This window comes from Olea europaea, unplaced genomic scaffold, assembly GCF_002742605.1.
Source record: "Olea europaea var. sylvestris unplaced genomic scaffold, O_europaea_v1 scaffold2515, whole genome shotgun sequence".
Taxonomy (NCBI): Eukaryota; Viridiplantae; Streptophyta; class Magnoliopsida; order Lamiales; family Oleaceae; genus Olea; species Olea europaea.
Genome location: NW_019243398.1, coordinates 78,961 through 91,326, shown reverse-complemented (window position 1 = coordinate 91,326; position 12,366 = coordinate 78,961).

The window sequence follows — 12,366 nt, the reverse complement described above, 5'->3', positions numbered from 1 at the left end:
TTAATTTCATTTTAGTCCTTAATTGACTTTGACTTTGACTAGTCGACATTTGAATTTTGACTAGAAAATTTGGGTTGTAACATACTGTGTTGAAAAACAATGACAATAGTTGAAATCCTAGTAAGAAATGTGTCCTCCTTTCTTACCCAGTGGCTGGTGAATCAACGCTTCTTCTTGAGCTGGAAATATAATATCAATTCAAGTTAATTTGAATATCGTATTTTATACAACATAAAAAAATAGTATGCAAATATATTTTACTGAATAAAAAATCCATGAAATAAATTTTCAAAATTTTAAATCAAATGTAATCTTTTATTTTAAGAAATAGTATTTCAGAATGAAAAACCGAAATCATTTTCTATTTTAAACTTAAAATTGAAAATTCAAAGAGGAAACCGAATTAGCCCATGCTTAGTTCTCGGTTTCTGAATGTTGAAAATTAAACATGATTCACGAATAATGAAAAAATTAAATTTGATACATGAATTAGTTTATTTAATATTCATGCATTTATTTAAATCATGTATCCAAATGTTTCTTTGTATCATATTATTCATAGTACGTAGAAAAAGTCATTAATTAGTCTATTAAGTTCATACAATGTATTTGGGATCCTTTGTACCTATAAAAGGCCTTGCATTTGAGACATTTTATAAAGCCAAGCCATGGAATACAAATATTTTTTGAGAATTCTGTGAAATTTTCTATCTAGTCTTTAGGGTTATGGGCTTAGGGTTTTCTTAGGGTTTGGTTTTTTTTTTTGGCAAATACCACTAGTGTGGCTTATTTTATAATATAGGAAATGAGAATACACATAAAGGAGGGCGACATAAACCTGACCTCCTGTAAGTGGAAAAAAATTACAAATGTCTCAAATGAAGTGCAAATGACATTAAACGAAATGTGTCTAAAAAACTAGTGAATAATACTCAAGGGTATTCCCGAGGATAAATCTTTGGGTGATAGTACATAGACATCGATCGTGTCATGCGTCTGGTTTGCAGTTTCTGGGACACAGTGTGCAAGCTATGTTCGGGACACGTCCTAGCTACGACAGGGATGCAATCTGATTTTCAGGAATTTCTAGGTAGTTTGTGGGCATCGTGTGCAGGCCACGTCAGGGACGCGTCCTGGCCGCGGTAGGGACACAACCTTATTTTCAGGCATTTCTAGACACTTTGTGGGGACGGTATGTAGGCAATGTTTGGGATGCTTCCCGATCACGTTAGGAACGCAAGCAGATTATCAACCAAACGAAAGAAGCACGGTGTGCAGGCCATGTCAGGGGCGCAAGCACGTTCCCAAGCATTCTGGACAGTTTCTGGGACACGGTGTACATGCCATATTCGGGAAAAGTCGTAGCCACGATAGGGACGCAGCCTCATTTTCAGGCATTTTTTGACAGTTTCTAGGCACTGTGTTCGGACCATGTTCGGGATGTAGCCTGATTTTCAAGCATTTCAAGGTAGTTTCTGGGTCACAGTGTGCAGGCTATGTCCAGGACGTGTCTGAGCTACAATAGGGATGGAGCCTGATTTTCAAGTATTTCAGGGCAGTTTTTGGGCATGGTGTACATGCCATATCCGGGAAGCGTCCTGATTATGGTAAAAACGCAACCTGATTTCTAGGCATGTCTGGATAGTTTTTAGGACACATTGTGCAGGCAATGTCCAGGATACGGCAGGGACGCCGCTTGATTTTCAGTCATTTATGGGCAGTTTTGGGGCACTATGTGCAGGCCATGTCTGGGATGCATCCTATTGCTATAGGGACGTAGCCTGATTTTCAGTCATTTCTAAATAGTTTTTGGGTCACAGTGTGCAGGCCATGTCCAGGATGCTACAGGGACACATCCTAATTTTCACGTATTTCTAAGCATTTTCTTGGACACGGTGTGTAGGCAATGTTCGGGACGCGTCAGGGCTACTGCAAGGATGCAGCCTGATTTCCAGGCATTTGTCTGGGACAAGGTGTGCAGACAATGTCCAGAATGTGACAGGGACACAGCCTAGTTTTCAAGCATTTCTAGGCAGTTTCTGGGATACAGTGTGCAGGCCACGTTCGGAATGCATCCGGGCCGCGACGGGGTCGTAGCCTGATTTTCAAGCATTTTTTAGAAGTTTTTGGGCACGGTGTGCAAGCCTTGTCCTAGACGCAGCCTAATTTTCAGGCATTTATCGTTAGTTTCTGGGTCACGGTGTGCAGGTCATGTCAAGGATGTGTTAGGGCCATGGCAGGGATGGAGCTTGATTTTTAGGTAATTCTGAGTAGTTTTTGGGGACGGTGTACAAGCCATGTCCAGGATGTCTCCTGGCCAGGTAGGAACGCAGCCTGATTTTCAGGCATTTCTAGGCAGTTTGTGGACACGGTGTGTTGGCCAAGTTCGGGACACATCCTAGCCGCTAAAGAGACGCAGCCTAACGTGGCCGGGAAGCATCCCGAACATTGCTTGCATATCGTGCCCACAAACTACCTAGAAATGCCTAAAAATAAGGTTGTGTCCCTACCGCGGCCAGGACGCGTCCCGGATGTGGCCTGCATACGATGCCCACAAACTACCTAGAAATTCCTGAAAATCAGGTTGCTTCCCTACCGCAGCCAGGACGTGTCTCGGACATGGCCTGCACACTGTGTCCCGAAAACTGCAAACTAGACGCATGACACAATCGATGTCTATGTACTATCACCCAAAGATTTATCCTCGAGAATACCCTTGAGTATTATTCTCTAGATTTTTAGACACATTTCATTTAATGTCATTTGCGCTTCATTTGAGACATTTGTAATTTTTTCACTTATAGGAGGTCAGGTTTATGTCGCCCTCCTTTATGTGTATTCTCATTTCCTATATTATAAAATAAGCCACACTAGTGGTATTTGCCAAAAAAAAAAAAAGCACCAAACCCTAAAAAACCCTAAACCCATAACCCCAAAAGACTAGATAGAAAAGTTCACAGAATTCTCAAAAAATATTTGTATTCCATGGCTTGGCTTTATAAAATGTCTCAAACACAAGGCCTTTTATTGGTACAAAGGATCCAAAATACATTGTATGAACTTAATAGACTAATTAATGACTTTTCCTACATACTATGAATAATATGATATAAAGAATCACTTGGATACATGATTTAAATAAATGCATTTATATTAAATAAACTAATTCATGTATCAAATTTAATTATTTTCATTATTCATGAATCATGTTTTATTTCCAACGTTTAGAAACCGAGAACTAAGCATGGGCTAATTCGGTTTCCTCTTTTAATTTTCAACTTTAAGTTTAAAATAGAAAATGATTTTGGTTTTTCATTCTGAAATACCATTTCTTAAAATAGAAGCTTACATTTGATTTAAAATTATGAAAAATTATTTCATGGATCTTTTTATTTAGTGAAATATATTCGCATTCTATTTTTTAAATGTTGTATAAAATATAACATTCAAATTAACTTGAAATGATATTATATTTCCAACTCAAGAAGAAGTGTTGATTCACCAGCCACTGGGTAAGAAATGAGGACACATTTCCTACTGGGATTTCAACTATTGTCATTGCTTTTCAACACAGTAAGTATCTATTTTCCATTTTATATTTTAGTTAAAAAAAATTATTCTTTGGCTAGACTTTATTTTTGCAAGAAGAAGAAATTAGTTTTAAGTAATTTTTTAGCTAAATATTTTTAAAAAAAAATAAAAAAGAAAAAAAGCTATAAATAGTCATGGGAATGCTAATTCATTTCTTGAATTTGTTGAGGGTTCATTATATGTCTTAGCGATGATGTTCTTAATTATTATGACTTTTTTGCTATCATCCAATAATATATTAATAATCTATTATATTTTTATGTTCAGGTTTCTCAGCAGCCGAGTCAAAACGGCATGTAACACTCTTCTACTAGAAAAGTATATTTGTTAACAGTAGCTTTGAAAGTAAGTGTTCTCTCACAAATTGCCAATTATAACAAGAGTTCTCATAATTGCTTTAAGATATACTTGCTAGATGCCTTGCACACAATTATTCAAAACCACAGCTATGCACTACGCATATATTCCTTGATCATAATATAAAGTGATTTCTTTTCCTTCAATACTTCCCTGAAGTTGGAGTGCGAATGTCAAGAACTCAAAATTTTCTAAGTTGTCAGTCAAAAACAACTTATTCCAGTGATTTAGTAAATAACCACCTATTTGTTGTCCCATTTCATTGTAGATTATCTCAATTTTCCCACTTTAATTTTTTTTCTTGTACTGTGTGGTAATCCAACTCAATGTATTTTGTTCATTCGTGGTACATTGGGTTAACAGCAACATACAGACTCTAGCACTAATACTTCAAGTATAGACATTCATATGATGTAGTCCTCAATTTCGATCCCTCCCCTTTGTATAAATCCTTTAGCAATAAGTCAAGCCTCACAAACTTGTAAGGGGCTATAAGAATGGTATTTAATTTTGAAGACCCATTGCCTGCACACCGTGTTCATGACGCGTCCTGGACATGGCCTGTGTCCCTACCACGTCCTGGCCATGGCCTACACACCGTGTCCCAGAAACTACCTACAAACGCCTGGAAATCAGGCTGCATCCATGAAGTAGCCTTGACGTGTCCCGAACATTACCTGTAAATCGTATCTAAGATATTGCATAGAAATACGTGAAAATCAGGATGTGTCCCTACAGCATTGTAGACATGGCCTGCACACCGTGTCCCACAAATTACCTAGAAATGCCTGAAAACTAGGCTGTATCCTTGCCGCGGCCTAGATATGTCCTAGACATCACCTGCACACCGTGTTCCAGAAACTGCCCAGAAATACCTGAAAGTCAAGATATGTCCCTGTCGCATCTTGGACAAGGCTTGCACATGGTGTCCCAGAAACTGCCTAAAATTGCTTGAAAATCAGGCTTCGTCCCTACCGTGGCCATGACGCATCCCGGACATGGACTGCACACCGAGTCCCAAAATTTACCAAGAAATACCTGAAAAGCATGCTACGTCCCTGTCGCGACCAGGACGTGTCCCAGATATGGCCGGCACACCATGCCCACAAACTGCCTACAAATGCCTGAAAATCAGCCCGTGTCCCTATCGCGGCTAGGAGGCGTCCCGAACGTGGCCTGCACATCGTGGCCAAAAACTTGCCAAAAATGCCTGAAAATCAGCCAGCCTCCCTGCCGTGGCCGGGAAGCATCCCGATCATGGCCTGCACACCGTGTCCCAAAAATTGCCTAGAATTGCCTTAAAATCAGGCTGCGTCCCTGATGCGTCCTGGACATGGCCTGCACACTATGTCCAAGAAACTGTCTAGAAATGCCTGGAAATCAGGTTGCATCCCTGCCGCGGCCCTAACATGTCTCGTACATTGCCTACACACCCTGTTAAAATTGCTTCACTTAAAATTATTTTTTCATTTTCGACAGTCGTGTTTTTGTTGTGTGTTCGTTCTGAAGCAAGAGAGTTTGTAATAGACAGTGAAAATTATTTATGGGCAGTTCCATCTTCTATTGACGAGTTCGACAAATGGGCTGAGAAATCTCATTTTTAGATTGGGGATACTTTAGTTTTGAAGTATGATTCCAAGACTGATTCATTGCTGGAAGTGACCGAGGAAGACTAAAAAATCCGCAACAATGCCAATCCAATAAAATCACACCATAATGGAGAAACTACAATTTCACTAGAAAAATTAGGTCTATTTTTCTTCATCAGTGGAGCTGAAGAACATTGCTAGAAAGGTCAAAAGCTTGAGGTTATGGTTCTGTCCAATAAACATGGTTCCAGCCACCAATATACAGCGCAGGTACCTTCTCCTCATCATCATGGTCACCACTACCATGCACCGGCGCCAGCCCCAACTAATGGTGGTACTGGTCTAAAGGCGACGGTGGGATTTATTTGAGTCACTACGACGGTGGGAAGTTTGGTTTCATTGTGTAGACTAATTTTATTATTCATGGGCTATAACATTGAGCTACATTTTATTTTTATTATTCTTTATCACGTCTATATTTCCTGCTTTTAATTCAAAATTAATTGAAGAAAAACCCTAAACCCTATGACCTAGAATCTTCCTAGAAATGCCTAAAAATTAGACTGCATCCCTGTCGTAGCCATGATGCGTCCCGAACTTGGCCTGCACACCAAGTCCCAGAAATCGCCTAGAAATGCCTGAAAATCAGGCTGCGTCTCTGTCGCGGCCAGGATGCATCCTGAACTTGGCCAACACACCGTATCCACAAACTGCCTAGAAATACCTAAAAATCAGGCTGCGTCCCTACCCGGACATGGCCTATACACTGTCCCTAGAAACTAGTTGAAATTACCTGAAAATCAAGCTTCGTCCCTGCCGTGGCCCTAATGCGTCCTTGACATGACTTGCACACTATGACCTAGAAACTAACGAGAAATACCTAAAAATCAGGCTGCGACCCCGCCGTGGCCCGATTGCATCCCGGACGTGGCCTTCACACCATATCCTAGAAACTGCCTAGAAATGCTTGAAAATCAGGCTACGTCCCTACCACATCCTGGACATGGCCTGCACACCGTGTCCTGAAAACTACCCACAAATGCCTAGAAATCAGGTTGCATCCCTGCAGTAGCCCCGACGCCTCCCAAACATTGCCTGCACACCGTGTTCAAGAAAATGCATAGAAATACGTGAAAATCAGGATGTGTCCCTGTAGCATCCTGGACATGGCCTGGACACTGTGACCCAGAAACTACCTAGAAATGACTGAAAATCAGGCTGCATCCCTGCCGTGATAGGAAGCATCCCGGACGTGGCCAGCACAAAGTGCCCAAAGACTGCACATAAATGCCTGAAAATCAGGCGGCGTCCCTGCCGTATCCTGGACATTGCCTGCACAACATGTCCCAAAAATTGTCTAGACATGCCTGGAAATCAGGTTGCATTTCTGCCGCGATTAGGACGCTTCCCGGACATGGCTTGTACATCGTGCCAAAAAACGGCCCTAAAATGCTTGAAAATCAGGCTCCATCCCTCCTTTGGCTCGGACGCGTCCTGGACATGGCCTGCACACCGTAACCTAGAAACTACCTTAAACTGCCTGAAAATCAGGCTACGTCCCTATCGTGACCATGACTTAACTCGAATATGGCATGTACACACCATGTCCCAGAAGCTGCCCAGAACGCTTGGGAACGTGTTTGCGCCCCTGACATGGCCTGTACACCATGCTTCCTTGATTTAGTTGAAAATTTGCTTACGTCCCTAATGTGGTTGGGAAGCATCCTGAACATTGCTTGCATACTGTGCCCATAAATTGCCTAGAAATGCCTGAAAATAAGGTTGTGTCTCGGATGTGGCCTACACATGGTGCCCACAAACTGCCTAGAAATTCCTAAAAATCAGGTTGCGTCCCTGCCACAGCCAGGACGTGTCCAAGATATGACCTGCACACTGTGTCCCGAAAACTGCAAACCAGACGCATGACACGATCGATGTCTATGTACTATCACCCAAAGATTTATCCTCAGGAATACCCTTGAGTATTATTCACTAATTTTTTAGACGCATTTTGTTTAATATCATTTGCGCTTCATTTGAGACATTTGTAATTTTTTTCACTTACAGGAGGTCAGGATTATGTCGCCCTCCTTTATGTGTATTCTCATTTCCTATATTATAAAATAAGCCATACTAGTGGTATTTGCCAAAAAAAAAAACACCAAACCCTAAAAAACCCTAAATCCATAACCCTAAAGACTAGATAGAAAAATTCACAGAATTCTCAAAAAATATTTGTATTCCATGGCTTGGCTTTATAAAATGTCTCAAGCACAAGGCCTTTTATAGGTACAAAGGATCCCAAATACATTGTATGAACTTAATAAACTAATTAATGACTTTTCCTACATACTATGAATAATATGATACAAAGAATCATTTGGATACATGATTTAAATAAATGCATGAATATTAAATAAACTAATTCATGTATCAAATTTGATTTTTTTCATTATTCATGAATCATGTTTAATTTCCAACATTCAGAAATCGAGAACTAAGCATGGGCTAATTCGGTTTCCTCTTTGAATTTTTAACTTTGAGTTTAAAATAGAAAATGATTTTGGTTTTTCATTCTAAAATACTAATTCTTAAAATAGAAGATTACATTTGATTTAAAATTATGAAAAATGATTTCATGGATTTTTTTTATTCAGTAAAATGTTTTCGCATTCTATTTTTTAAATGTTGTATAAAATATAACATTCAAATTAACTTGAAATGATATTATATTTCCAGCTCAAGAAGAAGCGTTGATTCAGCAGCTACTGGGTAAGAAATGAGGACACATTTCCTACTGAGATTTCAACTATTGTCATTGCTTTTCAACACAGTATCTATTTTCCATTTTATGTTTTAGTTGAAAAAAACAATTATTGTTTGGCTAGACTTTATTTTTGCAAGCAGAAGAAGTTAGTTTTAAGTAATTTTTTAGATAAATATTAAAAAAATAGAAAGAAAAAAAAAACTATAAATAGTCATGGGAATGCTAATTCATTTCTTGAATTTGTTGAGGGTTCATTGTATATCTTAGCGATGATGTTGTTAATTATTATGACTTTTTCGCTATCATCCAATAATATATTAATAATCTATTATATTTTTAAGTTCAAGTTTCTCAGCAGTCGAGTCAAAACGGTATGTAACACTCTTCTACTAGAAAAGTATTTTTGTTAATAGTAGCTTTGAAAGTTAGTGTTCTCTCACAAATTGCCAATTATAACAAGAATTCTTATAATTGCTTTAAGACATAATTGCTAGATGTCTTGCACCCAATTATTCAAAACCATAGCTATGCACTATCCATATATTCCTTGATCATAATATAAAGTGATTTCCTTTTCTTCAATACTTCCCTAAAGTTGGAGTGTGAATGTCAAGAACTCAAAATTTCTAAGTTGTTATTGAAAAACAACTTATTCCAGCGATTTAGTAAATAACCAACTATTTGTTGTCCCATTTCATTGTAGATTATCTCAATTTCCCCAATTTAATTTTTTTATTGTACCGCGTGGTAATCCAAGTCAATGTATTTTCTTCATTCGCGGTATATTGGGTTAACAGCAACATGCAGACTCCAGTACCAATACTTCAATTATAGACATTCATATGATCAAGTCCTCAATTTTGATCCCTCCCCTTTGTATAAATCCTTTAGCAATAAGTCAAGCCTCACAAACTTATAAGGTGCTATAAGAATGGTATTTAATTTTGAAGACCCATTGCCTGCACACCGTGTCCACGATGCATCCTGAACATGGCCTGTGTCCCTGCCACGTCCTGGACATGGCCTACACACCGTGTCCCATAAACTATCTACAAATGCCTGGAAATGAGGCTGCATCCACGCAGTAGTCCCGATGTGTCCTGGATATTACCTGTACACCGTATCTAAGATATTGTATAGAAATACGTGAAAATCAGGATGTGTCCCTGCAGCATTCTGGACATGGCATGCACACCGTGTCCCAGAAATTGCTTTGAAATGCCTGAAAACCAGGCTGCATCCCTGCCGCGCCCTAGACGCCTCCGGGACATCGCCTACACACCGTGTTCCAAAAACTGCCTAGAAATACCTGAAAGTCAAGATACATCCCTGTCGCATCCTGGGCAAGGCCTGCACGCGGTGTCCCAGAAACTGCCTAAAATTGCTTGAAAATTAAGTTTTGTCGCTATCATGGCCATGACGCATCCTAGACATGAACTGCACACCGAGTCCCAAAATTTGCCAAGAAATACTTGAAAATTAGGCTGCGTCCCTGTCGCGGCCAAGACGCATCGTAGACATGGCCGGCACACCGTTCCCACAAACTGCCTACAAATGCTTGAAAATCAAGCCGTGTCCCTATCGCGGCTACGAGGCGTCCCGAACGTGGCCTACACACCGTGGCCAAAAACTTGCCAAAAATGCCTGAAAATCAGGCTGCGTCCCTGCCATGCCCCGGATGCATCCCGATCATGGCCTACACACCATGTCCCAAAAACTGCCTAGAAATGCCTTAAAATCAGGCTATGTCCCTAATGCATCCTGAACATGGCCTGCACACTGTGTCCAAGAAACTGCCTAGAAATGCCTGGAAATCAGGTTGCATCCCTGATGCGTCCTGTACATTGCCGGCACACCCTGTTAAAATGGCTTCACTTAAAATTATTTTTTCATTTTCGACCGTCGTGTTTTGTTTGTACGTTCGTTCTGAAGCAAGAGAGTTTGTAATAGATGGTGAAAATAATTTATGGGTAGTTCCATCTTCTATTGACGAGTTCAACAAATGGGTTGAGAAAACTCATTTTTAGATTGGGGATTCTTTAGTTCTGAAGTATTATTCCAAGACTGATTCATTGCTGGAAGTGATCGAGGAAGACTACAAAATCTGCAACAACGCCAATCCAATAAAATCACACCATGATGGAGAAACTACAATTTCACTAGAAAAATCAGGTCTATTTTTCTTCATCGGTGGAGCTGAAGAACATTACTAGAAGGGTCAAACGCTAGAGGTTATGGTTATGTCCGATAACCATGGCTCCAGCAACCAATCTACAGCGCAGGCACCTTCTCCTTATCATCACCGTCACCACTACCATGCACCGCGCGCCAGCCCCGACTAACGGTGGTACTGGTCTGAAGGCGGTGGAGGGGTTTATTTGTGGTACTGCGACAGTGGAAAGTTTAGTTTTGTTGTGTAGACTAGTTTTATTGTTCATGTGTTGTAACGTTGAGCTACATTTTATTTTCATTATTCTTTGTCATGTATATGCTTCCTGCTTTTAATTCTAAATTAATTTAAAAAACCTCAAAACCCTAAACCCTATGACCCAAAAATTACCTAGAAATGCCTGGAAATCAGGCTACGTCCCTACCATTGCCTGGACATAGCTCGCACACCGTGCCCACAAACTGCTTGAAAATCGGGTTGCGTCCCTACCTGGCCAGGACACATCCTTAACATGGCTGTACACCATGCCCAAAAATTACCTAGAAATACTTGAAAATTAGGCTCTGTCCCCGACGTGTCCCGAACATGACCTGCCTAGAAATGCCTAAAAATCAGGCTACGCCCAGGATGCGTCCCGGACATGGCCTGCACACTGTGCCCAAAAACTTTCCAAAAATGTCTAAAAATCAGGCTACATCCCTACCGTGGCCAGTATGCATCCTGAACATGGACTGGACACAGTACCCAGAAATTGTCCAAAATGCTTGAAAATTAGGCTACTTCCCTACCATGTCCCGGACATAGCCTGTACACCGTGTCCTAGAAACTGCCTACAAATGCCTGAAAATTAGGTTGCATCCCTGTCGCGTCCTGGACATGGCCTGCACACCATCTCCCAGAAACTGCCTAGAAATGCCTGGAAATTAAGCTGCTTCCCTGTCGTGACCTAGACGCGTCCTGGACATGGCTTGCACACCGCTTCCCAGAAAATTGCCTAGAATTACATGAAAATCAGGTTGCATCTCTACTATATCCTGGACATTCACTGCACATCATATCCCAAAAACTGCCTAGAAATGCCTAAAAATTAGGCTACGTCCCTGCCACAATCAGGACGCGTCCCGAACATGGCCTGCACAACGCTTCCCAGAAATCGTCGAGAAATACTTGAAAATCAGGTTGCGCCCCTGCTGTATCCTGGACATTGCCTGTACACCGTGCCCAGAAATGCCTAGAAATCAGGTTGCATACCTACTACGATCAGGACGCGTCCCGAACATGGCCTGCACACCATGCCCTAGAAACTGCCTAGTAATGCCTGGAAATCAGGTTGCATACCTACTGTGATCAAGACGTGTCCTGAACATGGCCTGCACATCATGCCCAAAAGTAGCCCTAAAATGCTTGAAAATCAGGCTCCGTCCCTGTCGTAGCTCGGACGCTTCCTAGATATAGCCTTCGCACCATGACCCAGAGACTGCCTAGAAATGCCTAAAAATCAGGTTGCATCCCTCCCGCGACCACGATGCATCCCGAACATGGCCTGCACACAATACCTAGAAACTGTCGAAAAATTCCAGAAAATCATGTTGCATCCCTGACGTGGCCATGACTTGTCCCGAATATGTCCTATACACCGTGTCCCAAAAACTGCCCAGAATGCTTGGGACGTACCTGGGCCCTAGATATCACCTGCACACCATGCTTCCTTCGTTTAGCTGAAAATCTACTTACATCCCTAATGTGGTCGGGAAGCGTCCCAAACATTGCCTGCACATCGTGCACACAAACTGGCTAAAAATGCCTGAAAATCAGGCTGCATCCCGGCCACGGCCAGGATACGTCCTCGACATGACCCGCACACTGTGCCCACAAATTGTCGAGAAATGCCT